This window comes from Sphaeramia orbicularis, chromosome 6 (genome assembly GCF_902148855.1).
Source record: "Sphaeramia orbicularis chromosome 6, fSphaOr1.1, whole genome shotgun sequence".
Classification (NCBI taxonomy): Eukaryota; Metazoa; Chordata; class Actinopteri; order Kurtiformes; family Apogonidae; genus Sphaeramia; species Sphaeramia orbicularis.
This window is the reverse complement of record NC_043962.1, coordinates 43,867,062-43,889,770: the sequence shown is the minus strand read 5'-3', so window position 1 is coordinate 43,889,770 and position 22,709 is coordinate 43,867,062. Positions and strand designations below refer to the sequence as shown.

The 22,709-nt window shown below is 37.9% G+C and overlaps 1 protein-coding gene across 1 annotated transcript in view; it reads right to left on the bottom strand.

The window, feature by feature from the left end:
* peak1 (pseudopodium-enriched atypical kinase 1) overlaps window positions 1–22,709 on the bottom strand; it is a 145,842-nt gene that overhangs the window by 68,348 nt on the left and 54,785 nt on the right. The window contains exon 3 of the mRNA XM_030137177.1: window positions 6,875–6,951. The gene's annotated coding sequence lies outside the window, so the exon portion shown is untranslated. The remainder of the gene's footprint in view (window positions 1–6,874; window positions 6,952–22,709) is intronic.

Genomic DNA, 22,709 nt, shown 5'->3' with positions numbered 1-22,709 from the left:
TCATTTCTTGGAATGGTGGTCTGCAAAGTTAACAATAATTAGTTCCTAATTTCAATATAAATTGTCAGGTGGAACCGAGTCAACTAACGTTAGGCTACTTTCTTTGTATCTTGGACATTTCCCTGACACATCTAAACACAATCCAGCAAACAAATTCATGGCAACATAACTTAAGACCTACTATATCAAATTTAATACCTTTTAAAGACTTTTTTAAGGTATCAAATGCAGATTTGACCCTGGAACCCTGGAATTAAATAAAATACAGCACTGAGCCTAAAGATAAATTGTAACTGTCATTCAGACCATCTTATACAAAATTCTAAGATTAAAACCATGATTTACAGCCTCATGATCTGAAGCTATGAAACATAGGTGATAACTAGGAGTTAAGAGATGTTTCTTTACTGAAGCAACAAAGCCTCAAATTTTACTTAAATCAATTATCATACCTAATATTTTTCCATGTGTATGTGCACCAATTGCCATAATAGATGTTATCAAACTCGTTACACTGAAAATGAACACAAAGCTGCTCCTGTAGGACGTACAGACAGCTTCTGTCAATTTATATGTGCATGGCTGTACTTAATCACATAAGTTCTGCACAGGAACAAAATGTTCTCTGTATTCCAGGAAATTCAGAGTATGTGTTACCACACTGTTCACAACATCCTTGTCACTGGAGCAGGTAAAAAAAAAAAAAAAGTGCAACACGATATCATGAAAGATTAGAGGCTTGACTTTGTACTTCTTTGCTCCGGAGAGGGTTACATATGTCGAAAAAATGTCTGAAATGTTTAAAGTCAAGAGTCAAAACACAAAATCCATGTTATGGTAGATGTTTCTCTTTTTAACACTACCCTAGAAATCCCCAAAAATGTCATAAATATAGAGGACACAAGTAAAAGTCTATACCATTAACCAAAAAGAAAACATTATGGAGGAGGGAACAGATCTGAAGGCTATAACTTGCTATGAACACAAGTAGGCTAAGCCGAAATTGCGGGATATGTATGTATTATTAAATGAATGCATGGAACATTGAGCTTGAAAGATGGAAAACGACATTATGGACATGTTTAGACATTCCTGTTTAATACGCTAGGAGATCTTTTAAATGTGCATGTGAAATCAATAGAACACCCATACACACTGTAGTATTCAAAGCCTACAGTACCTGAAAACGACTGGAACAGAGGAGGTCTAACGTCACAAACGAAAGGGCTATAAATAACAATATCATCATGTGATTTCTCTCTCTCTCGTCTTTTTCTCTTTCATCTTTCTCTCTCCTACATAACCAGAAAAACACACATATACTGTCTTACACACACACACACACACACACACACACATATACGCTCATTCACTCTCACTCTCTCAGTTTCACTCACTCACACTTTCCACACTGTTGTAAAACTGACACAGTGATTAGCCAAGGGCAGGTTGGTGAAGACTGTGGAGAGCTCGTGACAGTTTTCTACCCCCCCACCACCCCCCAACTAACATCCTCTTTGCATCTACTCCCTCTCCCCTGTGGAGCAGAGGCTCGTTTGGCAGCAGGAAACATCCAAGGTAGTGTCGCGCTGGGAGATGGATATTCCTGTGCCGCTGCTGGTGGGGGTGCAGTAAACAGCAATCAGCCGGGATCACAGCAAATTCTTTCGACTCTTATATCACATCCCATAGACTCATTTAGTCAGGTGTAGTCTCAGCCCACTTTGCGGTGTTTAGATCTAAAACCAGCTTTGAAAGAGAAGGAAACAAAAACTGAAAGAAAACTATGTCAAACCGGATTTCATAAACTTTGAAAACTAGTCACAATAATACAAAAAAGGTGCCGATATCTTTTTTTTTTTTTTTTTTACAAACTACAGATATAAAGGGTATTAAAATTTCATGATAGCGATAGATAGAGAGATATAACACGTTCAAGAAAGATGCTAATTAGTTTTTATAGTTTGGAGACTCAAAGAAGTGAATGTATAGGAGGAATATCCAAAGCTGCAAAAGACAGAAACAGCCCCAAGACAAAACTGAAGCTGCTAACTCGTCCTACTTTCTTCCAAGAACAATCAGCTGCTTCTGCTACAGCCCTCATCTCTGGGAGAAATGAGAAGAGTGAACAGATTTGATAACAGGCTGCAATTAGAACCAGTGAAAAGAAACAGCGATTTTGTGAATGTAGAAATTTCCTTTCTTTTCCCATGGTGCTGTTGGACCGTGTTAGGCTGAAGGTAATAGGGGAACGGCTTATTTCACTAATGATTTAACCATGGCTTTGTCTGTTTCTCTGCCTGCTAACTGTGCTCTCTGGAGAGGGGCTATGCTAATCCACAAATCTGGCTTCACTATGAAAAGCATTCACAGCTGCCTTTCTGCATTATGAAGAATCATTGTTTTTATTCCAGAATGTGTCGAGCTTCAGAAGCAAAAAAAAAAGAAAAAAAAAGAGGTAAAATAAAAGGTAGGTATATGCAGATATTCCACGAGGACTTCACTTGAAAATCAGCTTCCATGAGTCTGTGTCGCTTCTTTTTAAAAACTTGTCAAGGTTCCAAGCTAAAAAGTGACCAAATCCAGAAATACACAAGCGGTAAATGAAGACTCGCACCAGCTGTGTGGGTCTGACCTGCATTCTGAAAAAGATTAAGCTTGTGAAGCGGTATTTTCGGGTATTTCACAAACCCCTTCCAGGGATGATAGCTAGCAAAAAAATACTAATAAAAACCAAAAATCCCTGACTGTTCCATCTTTAAATATAGTATTTCATAACAACTTTTTTTTGGATGCATAGTTTTTACTTTGGCAATGTGAGCAATCACTTCTCTTGGTGGCTTTGAGGAGGGTGATGAGAGGTGTGAGCCAAGAAGTAAATGCTGGCATCAAGAGCTCGGAAGGCTATACCACATCATCCAATTACACTGAACACAACACCTCCTTGCTCTAAACTGCCAAGCGCCAAACAAACCAACACCAGCAGAAACTAATGGGTATCGGAGAAGGCAGCAGCAGCGGGAAGCACTAATGCCATCCTACGCCACTGCTTCCGGGTGAAATGCATGGAAAATGATGGCAAGCAGAAGCCTGTAGGTCAGACGCTTTGGAAAAAAAAGCCTTACTACTTTGTACGGTAGCTTATACAAGGTACAGTACCTCTCCGTCGCCTGAGCAAGCATTTCATCCTCCTCGCTTCTTCCATGCAGCCCCAAACTATGTGAGTTGGTGTGTGTGAAATCGAACCTTATGGGTCTCATTATAAGAAAAAAATTCAAAAATAAGATTTCACACACGGCTTGGTTAGGCTGCCAGGCAATGTTTGCTGCTTACTATATGATATTTTCTCTTTTTTTTCCCAGGCACAGTAGAGAAATTAGAAAATATATATGTTGTTTCAGCATTAATTTCACAACGTACACATATGCAGCCATCAGTGCCTCCAGGATTCTGAAGAATTAACACAACTTTATCCAATTCGTATAACAGCAATAACTATTTGTGAATGTACAAATGCAAAAAATATAATGGAACTTGTTCGTTTATTCCTGTAGGGCAATTACATTACCACTGGAACCATTTTGCAACTAACTGTATAGTGTAGTTCATACTATTAGGGGCAAGGCATCATTTAGCTGCCTATGGGCTATGTATTGTTAAACCTGAGCTCTTTAAATTATATTGCAAACATATATTCACTTCAACCCTCATGTGTGTCTGTAAGATTTACTGGAAACAAAGCAGAAGGTTCTGGCACAACTTCATGGAGAAGGGTTACTAGAAGTCAGGAACTCCAGCAACACTTGTAGCACAGAACGACTTTATCTCTAAAGCGAGACCAACCCATTTTGGTTTGCGGCCTTCATTAGGGTCTTTAAGATTCAATAGCACTAAGTATCAAAAATAGGACCAATGGCCCTGTAGCTTATCGGCCAAATTAAAAGCTTTGGGAAATGTATCTAGATGCCATTTATTATCACCCAGTTATGTGTATTTATTCTATTACAGAAATAGCCCATGTTTTGGTCATATTCCAATCAGATCTGTAAAAAATTCAAATTCCAACTTGATATCATTGATACTTACTAATTCAATCCAAGTCCTATCTCTTATAATGGGAACATTTGTCAAAGTTGCACCAAATCCAGAATCAGATCCAGATCGAAATAATTTCAATACCTTGTGTTGACATCATCATAAAGAAGCTGTATACCAAGTTTGAAGTCAATCAGAACTGGAGTTTTGGAGAAGAAGACGATTGAAATTTTTTCCCCATAACAGCCCATGTTAAATTTTCCGTAAGTTCCTGGATCCGGAAGAAGACCCTGATCAGCATGTGGCCATTACGTTTTGGTCATCTCCCCATCAGGGCTGTACTGTAGAAATTTCAAGTTGATATAATTTATATATACTAAGTTATTGCATCGATCCACTTCCTATCTCTTATAATGGGGAAATTTTTCAAAGTCACACCAAATCCAGAATCAGATCCTGATCCAAATAATTTCACTAACTTTTGCTGACATCAACATAAAGAAGCTGTATACCAAGTTTGAAGTCAATCGGAATTGTAGTTTCGGAGAAGAAGACGATTGAAAGTTTTGTAACGGACGACAGACAATGACAGATGACGATGACAATGGAGGCCACATGGCGACAATAGCTTACAGCCTATTGGCCAGTAAGCTAAAAAGCAAATAGTAGATGGTGTTTCTTTGTAAAAGGTCAAGTATTGTCCGTACACTATCACATGCACACAGTAACATCTGTGGTGGAAGATGTAGAGGCCAAACACAAGCAAAAAAAGAGCAGAACCCAAACCTGCTGGGATGCAGAAACACAGATGGCTGCATTTTACCCAGATGGTACTGAGACATATGGAAACAGAGATCATTAGGAAGATAACAAGTGCATGACAATGTTCAGGAAGGTAAGTCATCATCAACATCCACCAAACAACTGTATAGTTTATGAAGGCTACGTGTCACTGGCAGAAACCAAAATCAATTATTGATACTAAAGAGTAAAAGATGCTTTTTGACCTGTAAACAGAATCATATCATCTATGTTATCATTCAACTATCGGTGAAACCAGCTCAACTTGCCACTTCTTGTTTGAAAATCTTCTTGAGCACACTGACAGTGATCACACAGAGTTGTACTTTAGTACTAAAGGAGAGTGTAATTCTATGTCCTGACTTTTTTTTTTTTAAAAAGCATTAATGGCTCTGATCAGAGACGTTACATCCAACAGATTCTGCCAAACCTCAATTATTATCAAACCAGTTGACCTGGAGCTGTTTTAGATGACCCTGAACTACATCCACACCCGGACATTCACACCTGGACATGCTCAGCTCTCTATCAGCCTATTTACTTCTTTGCAGTCAGTAATTTCCAGAATCATGCCCTGTGTAGAGTTACACTCAGACAGGAGGTGAAGTTAGACTTTTAAAAATTGGTTAGAATTGTAATCTTTGACCTTTGGATGTAAACCAATAGAAATGAGCTGTTTGCGTACAACACAGTCTGTGGTCAAAGCAAAACAATTAGAGCACATTATTTTTAACCCTTTACTTTCCACCCAGTCACCAATGACCAGTTTGAAAGTTACTGTTATGTGTGAGCCATGTCTGAACTGATGTAGTTTACACTAGAAGACGCTTCCTTTAACATGATGTGTAATACACGCATTCTGGTCCTAAACTTCTGTTACAAGCTCACCCCGTGAAAAGGATGTTAAAATATTAGCCTAACCCATAAAGACCCAGAGCTACTTTTGTGAATATAGAGAAAATTAATTTTTTCTATATTTAACATTTTTTAAGTGATTTAGGACCATTTATTGTAATATTATGCCCCTTATTTTCTGTTTTTTCAGTGTAAATCGGGTATTTTCCTATATTTAATTCACTGATCACATAGATGTTCATAAAAGCTCAGATTAAAGTTGTGGCAAAGATACCAATAGCTGAACATAAAAATAAGCATCTCCATCCACTGTCTTTAATCCAACTCCATGGGTTTTACTGGTGAATCAATGTTGTAGAAGAGGACGGTGTTTCCACATTCACTCTGAAGCCTCTGAACGTCCAAATGGGTCATATCAGATGACCATACAAAGATGACAAACTGTATTTTATACCAATTATTTACATGCATTGGCCGGATTAGTGGATCAACAGGTATTAAACATTTTAAATGAGTAGATGCTTTTGGTCACCAGTGTCTGTTTGGGTCATTTAGGGTTAATGTCATTAATAATATGAAGCACTGACACGTTTCTCTGCAACCATTATTATTTATTGTACCCCACCAGCTCATATGTGTGCTACGACATATTCAGACCATCTATAAAGGTAAAACTAAAAATATGATGGTGTAGAGTATGGCTGGTTGTCGTAAAATCATATGCCACTTAACTAACTGCAAACCTTAGAGATAAAATCTGTAAAATATCACTCAATGACATGAGAATACTGGCTTCAAACACACAGGTTTTGTTCTGTAGAAAGTCAGTGTTGCCATATTAAAATCGGAGTGTACTAGAGCAGAGAACGGAATCAGCAAAATAATGAACACAGCGTGAGAGACTAATCACAGCACGACTCTGGTCCGTGGGGACTAACTAGACTCCCTTGGCGTCAACTTTAGAGTCACAAAAATGTATCCTTGCTATTCAAAACAGTACCACAAATAAAGTTGTGGAGAGGCTCCTACAGCAGAGTGCAGATGGGTTGGAACGTCATTAATTCAACTGTGCATGGCACACGCGCTGACTAAACAAGCATGAAAAGCCTACGAAGACATGAGAAAAAAACACAGATGGACAAAAAGCAACACACACAGACAGACAGAAGAGGAGTAAACTCACAGTACAATGATTCAGGCAGCAGCGTTGGCATCCATGGAGTCCCAGTTGGCCAAGCAGAGAGCATCTACTGCTGGAACCTACAGATGACACAGACAGGCAGACAGAAAAACAGAAAGATTAACGAAAACTGTGAGTGTGTGACAGCAGCGATGAAGAGGGAGAGCGAAGGAAGGGAAACAGTAAGCAAAACAGAGACAGAGGAGGCGAAGAGGAGACTTTTTGTATTTTTTTTTTCTGCCTGAGGCTGATCTCTTAACATCATGGCTCATTTTAAGAGTAAGTCATTGTTCTGGCAAGGTGTTGCAGCGCACATATCAGATTTACTGGTACATTTAGCACTGGTGTATATCTAGCCAACAAAGACATTGTGTGATGTTGATCTATTCTTGATCCTGAGGTCGTTAAGTTGTTATCACCAAGAACATCCACTTCTAAGACATATTGCAAGTCACAGGCTGTGGTCTACTTGCTTGGAATACAATATGAACCGCTGAAAAAAAGAAAGGAGGCCTTGCACAGAAATACCAACCAAAACCAATTTATTTACTCCAGTTAATAAACATTGTTAAACTAAACTAAAATACCGTGATGTGGAAACAGTAGAGTAATCAGTAATGTCAGCAGTGCGTGAATGAGTGAAATTGTGGTGTGATGCATGTTGTCTGATGCAAAAACCAGACAAAGAAAAGACAAGGTGGATGAAGGAGGTCAGACTGAGAGGGTGAGACAGACCAGAAGGACGGTCTTTTATGCCTTATGTAACCCCAACCCACATAGGCAGGTAAAAGCAGATGACTCCTCCCACTTCTCATTCCACCCAGTCATCAGCAAGAAAGGCAACAGAGCAATCTCCAACACATGCATGTAATGGAAGGAGCTGTTGCATTTAAGCGTCTTTTGGACCTTATTGTATATCTGGTGACATTTAGCCCCATGGAATGTGTTTGTACTAATTGTCTTCTGTATTAAAGGAGTGATATTTTGCTTTTTAGAATGGATTTATGCATTTTAAAACATTTCCCTGTGGTCTACATAAACTGTAAATGCTATGCTTGGGTCTGAATTCTTCATTAATTCAACTCCACAGGTCCATCTTCAACCCTATTTCTCAGTAATGACACCAGAAAGATCATTTTGAGCGCTGGCCCTTTAAATGCGCATGAGTCACTTTACGCCCCACCCCCTCCAGGTTGTTGGTTGTGCTTCTCTGTTCTGTTCAACCAGTAACTGAACATTTTAGGTCCTCAGCTCGAAGTCTGGACGTATTTTCAGTATGGACTACAACCGCTGCTGCTGATAAAGAATTCTGGCGTACTTGGAGAAATGTTCATTAGAAGTCTTGACCTTATACAGGGTGGGGAAGCAAAATTTACAATATTTTGAGGCAGGGATTGAAAGACAGTGTATGACCAATTAGTTTATTGAAAATCATGAGAATTTATTTGCCACAAGAAAATGTACATAATAGAAAATGTATTTATTCTATGTGTCCTCCTTTCTCAATAACTGCCTTCACACGCTTCCTGAAACTTGCGCAAGTGTTCCTCAAATATTCGGGTGACAACTTCTCCCATTCTTCTTTAATAGTATCTTCCAGACTTTCTCATAATAGTTTTGCTCATAGTCATTCTCTTCTTTACATTATAAACAGTCTTTATGGACACTCCAACTATTTTTGAAATGTCCTTTGGTGTGACGAGTGCATTCAGCAAATCACACACTCTTTGACGTTTGCTTTCCTGATTACTCATATGGGCAAAAGTTTCTGAAAAGGTATGGATAATAGTGTTAGGTATGATTATGACATCAATATATGTTTGGTTTGAAAACAATTGACGTAGTGCCTGCTGAGAAAAAACAACTAAATGTTCATTGTAAATTTTGCTTCCCCACCCTGTATGTGCAAATGTTGTGATGTAACTAGTTATAGACGTATCAAATTAAGCAGGAATTGAAAGGGGTTGTAGAAATCCACTAGATTTTTGCCAAATGAATATAAAGATAGCTTTGCAGCACCTGGAGGGTTCACATTCAAACTTTGGGAACTATTAGAGACCAAATACACAAATAAATGTACCAAAGACTAATAAAAGTGGGTTTAGTAAAATATGACCCCTTTAAGAGTTGCATTATAACCAAAGGCACACCACAGATGTACTGTATATGAAGTTATTTTTAAGAAGAACTCTTTGTGCTTTTTTTAGCAAAGCTGTCACGCAGTCATGACTGAGTCTCTTTCATTTATTGTTAGAAAAAAAATATTTATTAGCCTATTGGTACACAGGCATTTGTTTTGTCCAATGATGAAAATGGAGTTTTCATCATAGCAGTTTTCCTAATCCAAATCCAATTACTAGATTTAATGCCAACCATGAGGAAAGCACACAATTTCAGTGAATGCAACTGTTCAGCTGCCTTTTAAATACATTCCTCTTTTTGCCTAAGGATCTGTTCAAGGTGATCTATTTGAAGACAAAATAGGTGGTTCCATTAATGTTGCTTTGAAACCAAGGAAAATGAGAAAATAACAAACCAGCCCCCCAGTGAGGAATTGTATCTTAAAAACGGGTCTGCATTAATTCATCCGAGGACGAAGCATCTTGTTTCGGGGATAAAAATAGCCACAGTCGGCTCAGAAAGCGTTGGGTTTTTATCAAGCTATTCCTCCACTTTAGAGCAGAAAAATGATCTGTCAAAATGGGGATGGAGAGAAAATCCTTGGGAGTTTTATGGTGATAGCTCTGCCGTTGGACGCTAGTGAGCCAATATCATGAACAAATCCATTACTGTGAGTCTAAACATCTACATACTTTCATTACAACAGCTGTGTGGTTTGAAAAACATCGTGACATTCAAGTAGCTATCGGTTATCTGTGTCCACAGATAAATGAACAAACAACTCATTCATCACAAGTACAACAGACTATGATAATCAAATATGTTATTATCTACTGAGCCAGTCTCCACACATTTATTTATGACACCTAATGAATATTTCTGACAGCAGTTTGACCTACAGACCTCTGATCACATCAATGGTTCCATCATCAACTGTTTACTGGTAATTACTTGGTTACATACAGTTAGGCTAATAGCATTTCTTGTTTAGAATGTCCAAAAACAGCTAGGCCCCCATTAGCTTGTGTAGTTGTGGGCTTACATTATATCAAACCTTTCCATCAATGTTTAAATTCAGAGAAATCTGTAAGTTATTGATCCTTACAGGCCATTTCAGTCAATCAGTGGCATCATATACTAATGATTGGAAAGAGAACATTTGCCCATCTATTAATTAAATGTATGCGCTGCTATGTCACAACAATAGAATGAAATGACATGAATACAAGATAACTGAAACCGAGTCCAAACCATGACCACAACCAGAGTGTATCCAAACAATGAGAACACAAAAATTAAGGCAAAGTAAGACAAAGTGAAGATTAAAACTAAACAAGATTTTAAAAAAAAAAAAAAAAAAAGAAAAGTCAAGGGCATTACTAAAACTGTGATATTCACATATTACAGATTGATATGGTAAAAGGTAGAGATCGAATGGAAATCTTTCCCCTGTTTATAATCTGAAAAAATGTTGGAATGGACATTGTAGAACTGAACATCAAAATAATCTTAACAATTTGAGCTATTATTTTCAGTCAAAGTCAGTATGTGTAGTTTAATAGACTAATAATACCATCAGCCACAATCTGCACCAGTTACTGCTGATCAGGTGTGGATGGATCTATCTCTGGTGTGAGGAGGAGATGATTCCAGACATGACTCAATTGTCCATTTAGTAGCAAAATTACAGCTTGTGGAAAAAAAAAATCAACTGGCAAAAGGTTTCACAAATTCTACCTCTGATGTTAAAATTCATCAGAAAAGGCACCAGAACTTTAGTGAAGTCACTACAGCTGTGGTCTTTACCGTTTTAAAATAAATTCTTAAGCCCTCTTTGTTCAAAACTGATCACATGAAAAGTAATCAAAACTGAGATGAGACCAAGATTGGTGTTGAGATCAGTCCAGAGACCACTCTTTCTAATCAATTAGTGGGTCGGCAGTGCACAGCAATCAACGCCATCTGCTTTTGGTTAACAAGCCTCATGGCAGAAAAAAGTGTCTAACACTTAGTTGTTACAAGTGACAAGTGGAAGACCAGACGGATTCACTGCACTGCAAATGATTTGGTTCTTACCAAGATTAAAAAAAAAAGAAAAAAACTTACTTAGAAGTGCTGGATAATTTATCTTGTTTAAAGAGTTAATTTCTTATTTTAAGTGTTCAGCTTTACACTATAATCTTACTTTTGGATTTAACAATCTTAATTTAAAAAATCTTGTCAAGTGACATTATCTTGCTGCATGGACAGATAAGTTCACTTGTTTTGAGTGCCTTTTCCTCAGAGTTTGTACTTTTATCACCTCTTTTTGCAGTGTGCAACACCTGAGAACTTACTACCTCCAGTTGACTTTAAGGAGTTTGCTTGACCTGTCTTTAAGGAAGTGCCTCAGAGGACACTCGACTGTAAGACAATACTTAAATTAATGTTTTTATCCACATCCTCTGCACAGACTTGAAAGCAGCACCCTTGGAATAAAAAGGCTGATAATTAAACCTTTGGTTTGGCCCTGTTCTGTATTGTATTATTCTCTTAAGAGGCTTCTACACTGACACTGTTTGTTTTGTACATTTCAGGAGACTTTCATAAAACTGTATCTCTCTAGTAAACAACAGCTGGTTCCAGCAATCCATCTGCTACCTGTGCATTCCCTTCCACAGGACTCACAATGCTAGCATACTATTGGTTTGTTTCATCTGAGAGGTGCAGATAGGAGTGTGTGTTCCTGCTTTGACACCATAATAACAGTCTGAATTTCTTAACTGGCACACTCGGCAGCAAACAGGCTTTTAATCGTATGTCTGAGGGCTTTTTTTTTTTCAAAGCATGACTGGCTGGTTTGAAAATAAATACTGATTGCTATGGCTGCTGTCTGGAAGCTATGTTCAATATCCAGAGTAAATGTAGGTGATTCAAGTTTCCTGTTGGTTTTATGACCAGAACACTCAGTGTTTGTTCTCAGCGAAATGTCCCTTTGTTTTATATAAAGAAGGCAAAAATAAACTGTTTGAATTGGAAGACACTTAAAAACTTACTTCAGTTCAGAGCTAAACATTTCCATCTCTGTGTGATACTGCAATCATACCATCATGATTTAGTGCAAGGCCTATTGGATGAAATTCTTTTCAGGTGTAAAGGGAGATTTTTATCGACCCCCCACAGCACCTTCAGCCCTCCCAGATGAGCAGATCTGTGAGAATAATTTGCTGACTCACTGTCATTAACAGAGACTGCAGAGAGACTGAGCCAATGGCTTACAGTCAACTCCAAATACTGCAGGACAATAACATGATGGTGAAAAAAGAATATACAATGGACCGGAAATATGGGAAGAAGACAGCAAACAACATATTAACCATATTCCTGTCAGTGATTTGAAACCAGGATTATGGCTTAATGACTGTTAAGTCCAACCATTCATCAACTGCAGACATGAATGTCAAGAAACACATACCAAGAGGCCGCAATCGCCATGCTTGAAAGAATACATGTCGCTTGCTTTGTTTGTATAACAGTCTACAGGGAGAGGGCACAACATATGTACTGGTACTGTGCACCAAAAACTCTAGCAAGTACAAAAAAAAAGGATAAACAAAGTATTACTGATTATAATTTTCTCTCATAAAACATCACTATGAACAAGTAAGCATAAGATTCTTACTTAAAGGAAAAACAGTATTCATTGATCACCAGTTAAGTTTAACCTGGACTTTTTCTGGTCTGACATAAACAGGTGTTTTGGTGAAGAAGGCCTAGTTGCAGGGACACTTCAATAGTAATCATATAAATAGGAAAGTAAATAAAATATACAGTCTCTAGCCCCTTTTACACAGCACTTATGTTACAGGAATATTTTGCCTTTATTCCGGAACAACGTCTGTGTAAACGGAATAATGGGATCATCTGGTCTCACCTTTATTGCAGCTCTGTAACTCCTCTGGAGGTAGAAACACAGCCGTGATAAAGGTGGAATCATGATTTTGGGACACTATTTAAAAAGGAGCACCTCTCATTCAGCAACCAAGGTGTCGTTTTGATGACCTATTGCATGTGCGACCACCATGCCGGGGGATTTAAAAATGAGCTGGGGGCCGTGTACAGTAAACAAACATATCAACGTGACTGGAAAGATGTCAAACTGAGGAGATGCCGAGATCTGCGAGCTGCTGTCACTTCGGGTGGAGGACTCTATCGATGCTAACATTTCTGGAACAGTGAAAGACGGACCGGCTCTGGAGAAGTTAGTAACACCGCCCCTTTGGTTCCAGAACGTAGGTCCGCTGTGTAAAAGTCCAGCCTGTCTCACCTCTGTTACTCCTTTGGTTTGGCTGTGGAAATCAGTCAATGGTGGAATCACCATTTCACCTTTTTTCCTTGATCTCTGTATAAAAGTGGCTTCTGACAGGTTTAGTATCAAAAAAGTGATGGTGCATTACATTTTTCATTCAAACACTACCTTCTTTGACCAACCTAAGAGATCTTCTCCTCAAAATATAACACTCAACTAAATGACACCAACTTTAAATAACAAAACTTGCTATTTGTCTCCCTTGTTTTGGTCTTCGTTCTCCAAGAAGTGCAAGGCACTGTCATGCAAGCCTGCCTACAGATCTAAGACCTGTGTTTTTCTTAAGTATGGCGTGTTGGATATATGATAAGTCTGTGGTTGAGTACAAAGAGTCACACAACAAGCATTTACAAAACAACAGGGCTCAGTGAGAGACCACAGACAAATCGGCATTTAACATCCTGAGCTTAGTGGCAGAGTTGACGCCTCACACACACGGGAATTGTCAGTATCTGCTGTGACTTACAGTAAACACTCAGCTAGTCGTAGTGGTGGCATCATGAACATACGGTGCAGCTGTAGTCAACAGAACAGCCAGTTCTCCATCTTATCTCCATCATTTCATCATGTTGTTATGCTTTACCTCAAGGGTGTCAAACTCATTTTAGTTCAGGGGCCACGTTCAGCCCCATATGATCTCAAATGGGCTGGAACAGTAAAATAATAATGAAAAAAGTAAAATTACATTATTAAAATGTTTTAATCTACAAAATTTCCTTAAAAATCTGAATAACATGATCAACCTGAAATGCCTTAAGAAAAATATGTGAAATTTTAACAATATTATTATCATTTACTCGTGTATTACAACTTGTGACACAGGGGATCTACAAATGCACAAAACATTTAATAACAGGCAGAATATTGTTAAAATTATGCTTAAGACATTTCAGGTTGTTCATACTGTATTTGTTCAGATTATTCAGATTTTTGTGAAAGGATAGTTTGTAAATGTAAAAGTTTTCATGTAATTTTACTTTTTTTACACTAAAACAAAAGCAAAAATTTGTGGAATCCATTATTTATAAGTTATTATGACTGTATTTTACTGGTCTGATCCACTTGAGATTGAGGCCCTGTCCATACAAAGACAGTTTTGGTCATATCTGCAAAAGTTTTGTATTGGATAGGCCTTTTGTCCACACGACACCGCAACTTTTTGAAACTGGGTCCCAGTGTATGAATTTGAACACGCCGGTTTCGCGTCTTCGCCTGTACAACCAAAGCACAACTTTTCTAAAACGATGATGTCATAGCCCCACCTCTCTAACATTTCACCCCGGAAGCAAGATGCCACTTCACAACAACAACAACAACAACAACAGTGGTGGACTATAGAATAGAGCTCGTGCTACAACAGCTACTGAACTTATTGAAAATATTGAATCAAAATGTTCGGCTACTCTTTCATTACAATGAACAAACAACCATAGCTAACAATATTCACTACATGCTCTTGGGTCTACCACAGAGAGAGGCAACCAGGAGGGTAACCAGAACGGACCAAACCCGGTAGAACCAAGTAAGCTTTATGTGCATGCTCCATGTCTTCTTCTCCATTTTTTGCGGGAGCCACATACAGGCCTGGCATTTGTACCATATCGTTTTCAGTCGTTTTCAGTGGTTTTCGTGTGGATGCATATATTTCCTGAAACAACCCCATGTCTAGTGAACACTTTTTTGAAAACGACAAAGAAATGGATCGGATAGGAAAAGACGCAGTTTTGTGTGGACATGGTCTGTATGTGGAACCTGAACTAACATGATTATGACACCCTTCATTGTTTGTATCTTCAGTGAAACTGTTGTACTTAACAAATTCATCCCTGGGGCTGGACTGGACCCGTTGACAGTCCGGTTTTGGCCCACAGGTCGCATGTTTGACACCTGTGTTCTACCTTGTCCTCGTCTCCATTACATCCATCCCTGCTCTCAATTTTTAACACCAGACTGCATGTTTTGAGGAGCAACAGAGCGAAAAAGAAAAAAATCTAACTAACTTGATACAGCTGAAACTACTTTGCCTATAATTTCTACATTTCAACATAAGACATAAATTAAACGCTTTGCAACTTCCATAACAGAAACTATTTTCATAACGCATTAGTTTTTGTACCACTGGTGTGTTGGCGTTAATGTGTTAAACTGCAGAATAAACACATTGATGTGTTTATATTTTAGTCCAAAACTGCTTGTTTTACCTCAGTGTTACAACAATGTATCTCAGTAACTGAACAATTCCAAGGAATCGTCTACAGTAGAGAGAGTTACCGCAGATAAATATTTGGACTTTATAAATGAAAGATTACTTTTAGGTTCTCGAGGATGTTATATTGACTTTTCAAGAGGCACAGGAAAGAATTCTTATTTCACTGCAGCATTTGATACAGCAGATGATGATTCTACTCAGTGACAGCAGGTTGTATGTCTTTTTTTAGCTCTATAACTGATCAGGCAGGGGCATGCACTAAATGCACTATGTCGAACTATTTCTAGATGTAATATGTCCTGTAAATCTGCTTTGTGGACTGTGACAACATTGGTTATTGATAACATTTCAAAAATATTGTCATCATTTTGAAGCTGTGCTGAGCAAAGAAGAAAGCTCTGGGAGGAATTTTAACATGTTAAAGTAGGCATCAGTTTTTTTGCTTTATGCCAAAATTAGATATTGCCCATTTTAGTTTCCACTTCTAAAGTCTTTAATTATGCTGTAAGTCACCTGATGACTAGTTCAATATGATATAAATTCATGTCCCAGTGAAATAAAAATGGACTGAAATCAAAAAAGAACTGACATGAAGCTACCACAATGCACTGAGATAAATATTGACTAGATTGAATAAACTGACAACAAATCATCAAATACATTCACCCTAAAAGCATTTGAAACTGGCACAGATTTATATTGATTTCTTCTGTTGTTGTTGTTGTTTTTTTTGTGTCGGAGCTGGAGCGGGATTTATTTGCTATACAATGCAAGTAGCAAAAATAGTCACAGATAAATCACCAATCAAGTTAATTAAATTGTACTCTGAGCATTACTTTACTCCACATTCAAGCAAATGGGAAAAAAAAAAATCACATTATACATTCCTCGTCTTAGTTTCATTTTTTTCTCTTTTACTCTCCGGTTCCATTTTTATGGTAAAATAAATCCTGTGAAAAATCCTTTTTATGATCTTTGAATTTGGATACCGTCTGTGTGGGACTGTGCTGAAACACAAAACAGAAGAGTCTGGGTGCAAACAACAGCCACTGAAAGAAGATAAACCTTCTCTTCTCAAATTGTTTTGTAAACCAAGCAAGCTGCTTCAATACAAATTCAATATCCCCACATGAATAAGGGAGGGAGAAAGGATGTTGTATGGCACAAAAGGACAGAAATGAACAGGCCAAAAACATTGGACTCTCTTAAATAGGTTACAGTACAGAAATGGGTATTCATACACATTGACACAGTAATACTAGAACCCAAAAACAACGAACTGTGAGAAAGAAAGCCACAACTATTTAAGTGGTTTAGAGAATTCTTAATGACATGTGAGCCAGTCTGTCCAAAATCACATCCCATTTAATTAGGAGGTTCCAGCAGTGCCAAAAGTCCCTTTTCTGTATAGTTAATGCTCAAGATAAGAGATGATAATGATAACGACACGCAGAATGTCTTATGACTCCCTCTCTGCTGCTTTTCTGTAACTTTACTTCATCTACTGTGATCTATCCCTATGCACTATCATTTCTCTCTGGATCTCTTAAGTCTTGTGTTATCATCCTGTCCATCTGTGCCTCTGAGCCCATCAGTATGCTGGCAATTCTCTGCCATACTGTGCAGACAGCAACAGTTGTTGGAGCTTTCAAAAGTAGGAAGAGAAAGGGAGGTGAAGAGTAAACAAAAACCGTGGCTGACTACTTACAAAGCAGCGGCATGTATCCGATCAGTGGCCAGGCTGAGGAATGAGAGAGCGAGCGACCCACATGACAAGCGTAATGGAGATGGAGCCAGTGAATGAATGAGAGACGGGGAGGGGAGGGGACGGGGGAAGAGCTTCAACACCACGTGAGGAGGGAGGGTGAGAGGGAAAGAGGATGAGGGAGCCAAAACAGAAAAGAAGGAAAGGCAGGGGAAGCACAAGTAGGAAAAAAATAGGACCAATGACCCTGTATTTCACCGGAATGTTCTATCAACAATCAATAACAACTTGAATTCACAAGGTTGTCAGGTTCTGTCTCTATGTTAGAGTCCTGTGGTTTTGATGCAGGATATCGATCTCCCAGTAGAAGTGGGTGGAACTTTCACTGGAGGAGAACTCCACAAATTAAATTAAAGTCCATATATGACTTCCTACCACTATCAATAGTAACTATACTGATATTGGTAACCATTTCCATGTTATAAGCCATCAAAATATGGACCATTATAAGTAAAGGCAAAGGTTTAATACTAAAAAAAAAAAAAAAAAAATCATCAAAAATTTTTTTAAAAATCTAAATTTCTCAAAACTGTGAACAAACTTTGCAGACATTGTCCCAAGGAAGCGACATATAAAATTTGAAATGAATCCAACTAGTAGTTTCGGAGAAGATTGTTGAAATCTAGACATTGGTGAGGTTGAGTTTGACCCTTCAAGGTCACTCAAGGTCAAAGGTCATGGACCCAAATGAAAGTCCATATATGACTTCCTATCAGTGATCAATAGTAATTATATTGATATCTCAAAGCATTTCCATGTTATAAGCCATCAAAATATGGACCATTATAACGGCTTTTTGAAATAATTGAGGGCATTATGACTTTCACAATTCCTAAGGACCCCAAATTGTTTTTGCTGGGATTGCTACCTGGAGATGTATTAGAGAAAGAAGACAAACACTTCTTTAAAATTCTTATAATTGCTTCCAAAAAGGCCATTACAAGGAACTAGCTCAAAACACATGCACCCAGTGAGGATCAGTGGCTATATCAGAGGAAATCTACTCTATGGAAAGACTGTCTTATTACCTATGACTCAAGGAACATATCTTCATGAAGCGCTAGAGAAAATGGCTGGACTATAAACAAAACAATGCATAATTACTACTGTCTGTCACTGAAATATTTTGTGTTCAACCAGTGACCCCCAGTTTGTGTTGTTTTGTTTGTCTGTTGAGAAAACAAATAAAAATAAAGTAGAAAAAAATATGGACCATTATGAGTAAAGGCAGATTTGTAATATTTCAAAATTATTTTTCAAAAAAATGTAAAAAAAAAAAATCCAAATTTCTCAAAATTGTGGACAAACTTTGTAGACATTGTCCAACTGAGGCTGCATAAAAAATTTGAAATGAATGCGACCAGTAGTTTCGTCTGAGACGTGTGAAGAAATTGCTAATGAAGGCACCAACGCCGGCCACAGCATCTTCACCTGCCTATCGGCTGGTGAGCTAAAAAGCTCCTACTTGAGGGTGAGTTTAAAGAATAGAGGGTGTAGAACAGAAGAAAAAAAACTAAAGATGAAAGTAAATACAGAAGGTGAATGACAGACGAGTGATAGACCTGGGCAGTCCCGTCTCTTCTGCAGTCAAGGCCCATTAAGGACATCTCATTGTGAAAAGAGAAAGGATTAAGAAGCAGGAGAAATGTGAGAATGAGGGTGAACTGAATTCTCTTGGTGGGACTTGAATTCCCAGAGCGAACGATCGGTTTCATGATGCCTCCTAATGATACAATTTGCAAGCAGGGCCAGAGCTGAGCAGCTGTCAGCCTCCTATAGATATGGACCGGAGCACAGTCAACATCCGGCTACAAATTCACTATGTTTTGCAGTGCCCTAATGGTTTGTAAAGAGACACCATGTCAGAGTCTGGACAGTCAAGTGCATTATCCCTCCTAAAGTACAATTAAAGTACAAAGCCTGAAACATTTACAACAACACAGATGAACTGCTCTGGCCATTTTTTTAAAAGCATGAATCGATTCTCTGAGCCTGTCTTTGTGCAATAATTGATTCATTGTCAAGGATAAATCAATTTTTGTTCTCATACTGGACCTGAACTAGCCTAAATTCTCTTATTGAGAATATCGCCACTTCTCTCTAAGAGAATTTTCACTTATAAATATAAAGTCTGTGTCCTGACACATGTTAGCCTTATACATGCTGTCTGTTTCTGCATAGTTTATAAACTACTTGCTATGCATGCCATACATGTGTGCTTTTATTAGACACTTCATTTGTAGGTCAAGAAAAGTAATTATCAATTCAACTCTTCTGGTCTAAGTGGAAGTCAATCCTGTATATGCATTCATTCTGACCGCTGTAATTAGTACTCTGTCTAGAAAATGACATCAAAGCAGAGACAATTATATAATAACAAGAAAAAGGAGACGTATACATCAAACCCAGTGGCATAGGACTTGTGTTATAAGTATTAATGAAAAGCATGTTTGTTCATCATTTTGCACTAGATGAATTTAAAAGAAAACTATAAACCAGATAAACTAGATTAAAACTTTTTCTGCTAAATGTAGGCCACATGAGCCTTTTCTATGTGGAACTCATGAGCCAGCCCAACCCAAAAAAAGAGTTTCCATAGCTGACATGCCTAGTTTCCAGGGCTTACTTACTCACTCTTGCTCCTGTTGCTACACTTGTGAGCCATTTGTTAAAATTAGGAGGGAGCTGTGAGTGACTGTTTTAAAACCAAAACAAATCTGAGGCATTTTGGATGCCGGCCTCTTAGCATTTGTAAGAGTGAGTATATAGACAGTTGATGACTACCAGCTTTTTCCACTGTTTAGTCTCAGTGCAAACCCGTTCTAAATTAGCTTGAAAAGGCCATTTCCTATTGACCACAGAGGTGCACTGCATGCAGATGTCAGTGCATTTGGCAGATGATGTAGTGAGGTCTATGTAGCCCCATCATCTGTGCTGACATCTGGACCATATGTTTTCTGAGAGGCCAGTGTCGACTTCCAGAATAAAAACACAGCACTGGGGGAATAAGTGCACGAGGCAAGGAATGGAAGGTAGTTTATCAAATCATAAAAATCGTGGAGCAACAAAACTAGACCCTCTTAGGTGGAATCCAATGTGTGTGAGAATTAAGTTACTCACAAAACATTCTGTACATAGGGCTGGGCGATAAATGGGTAATGACATATATCGCGAAATAACTTTTCTTAGCTAGAAATATGAGTAGGGGTGTGTATTGGCAAGAATCTGGCGATACGATACAAATCACAATACCAGGATCACGATACGATATATCACGATATATCATGATACTGTTAACAAGGCTATATTTCTGAGGTTGTTTTGTTTCTTTTTTTAAATGATTATTTCTTGGAAAACCAGAAATATGCACTAATACTAAACAAAACTGTATCACATCAGAATAGGATCTAGTGCTATATCACAAACGTTTCCTCTGTAAAAACGCAAAATGTCAAAATGCAGGATTCTGATAAATACAGTTTTAATATTAAATTTAATGAATTACTTTTTTAGTTTACAAACAACAGAGAAAAATACCCATGTGAATATATAAACAAAAGAGCTCGCAGGATTCCCAAAAAATATAAAGAAAAAATGAAAAAAATTAAAATGAACCTCTGCCTGCATTTGAATCAATACCTAAAAATATAGATATAGTACTTTTTAATATCGATACAATATCGTCAAATGAAATATTGCGATATATTGTGGAACCGATATTTTCTTACACCCCTAAATATGAGGCATACTTGATATAACTGACAGAATTCAGTCGTCCATGTTTTGACAGACTAAGAACAGCCAATCATAAATAAGTAACGCTGCACCAAACCAATCACGCTACAGCCACATCAAGTTAGGTTGACGTACACAGCACAGACGTAAGAGCAGTCGCAGCACACATGCTAATCTTTGGGCTTTAGCGGGAGATAATGAATGTTCCCTTAGGGGAAAATTTGACGGCGAATTCAGGTGACCGGGTTACTGAGAAGTACGGTGCAAACCGTTTCAGTTCTGGTGCACAACAGAGGCATAGAAGCCAAGAGTCAGACGTTCAAAGAGTGTTAAGTTTCATTTTCAGTTTATGCCAGTTACAGCAGTTACAGAACGCACCCCCACATATATACCCCTGGCATTGTTTGGTGAAGATGGTCTGGTTTTTTTTTGTTCTCTTTTAAAATTTGAGAGCTTTTGCCTGCTGGTCAGACTTTTAGTTTAGTTTTAAATATATGGACCTGTTTTATTTATCTGAAACAGTTGTATAATGTTCTTCAGCACATCTGTCACGTTCAACCTCTGGCATAAAATAAATCATATTTAAATTAAAAATAACCTTCTGATGTCTTCACAACTAACTTCTGAGTAACACAAAATTTAAGCTTGACAAAAATATTGATTTGATTTATATTGTGATACATACCGATATTGTCTGATATGAAAAAAAAAATTATCGTGATATGATTTTTTTCCATATCACCCAGCCCTAACTTTACATGATCCAAATATAGATCATGTACAGATAGATAGATAGATAGATAGATAGAAAAGGTTTCTAAGCAGTAAAGAAAGAGTTAGAAGAAGAAAAAGGATGAAGGAATTTATAAGTAAGTAGTTGGAAGAAACTAGCCAGAGGGTTGCCAGTGATTATCCATCTAAATGCCTACCACCCCCCCAAACCCCCACTCCTCCCCAAAAAAAAGAATGAAAGAGAAAGGGGGGAAAAAAATAGCATGGATAGCTGATACAAGCGGGACTTTCCTAGGAGATGGATTAACATAACACGTCCAGCCTTTGTAGTCTTTGTGGTTGCTGATGCTCTTCTATCTCGGGGATCAGATTAAGCGTAGCTCCATGGAAATATTGCTGATCTGATAGCTCCATGTGACTGTGGGAGACAGCGATGATAATGTATTTTTCTCAAGGATGAATTTGAACATAAATTGGTTCCACTACACTGTGACACCGTGGTGTCCACAGGATGTTATTGGCATGGAAACTGTGCATAATATGAAGTTTACAAGTAACGGGAAGACTGCTCTTTAGGAAATTATAAAAAAGGCAGCTTTTATTAGGGGTGGAAATCAGAGTAACTTATGCTAAATACATTACCAAACAATGGTAACACAATAGTAATTCTGTGATACACAGAAATACAGTCATCTACTGTATGATACATCATGATGACTGTGTACCTGAAGAAGAAAAACACACTCAAAGAGATAAAACAATGTACAAAAAAGTGCATAACACACAATGAGCCTGTTTATGTGCACACTAGGGATGCAAATTATCGATTAATGCAATAATCATTAGGTGGCTGACCTTATCGATCGATTAACGATTAATTGATTAGTGGCAATTTTCCTGAGAAACTGAATTTCTCATTCAATAGGGT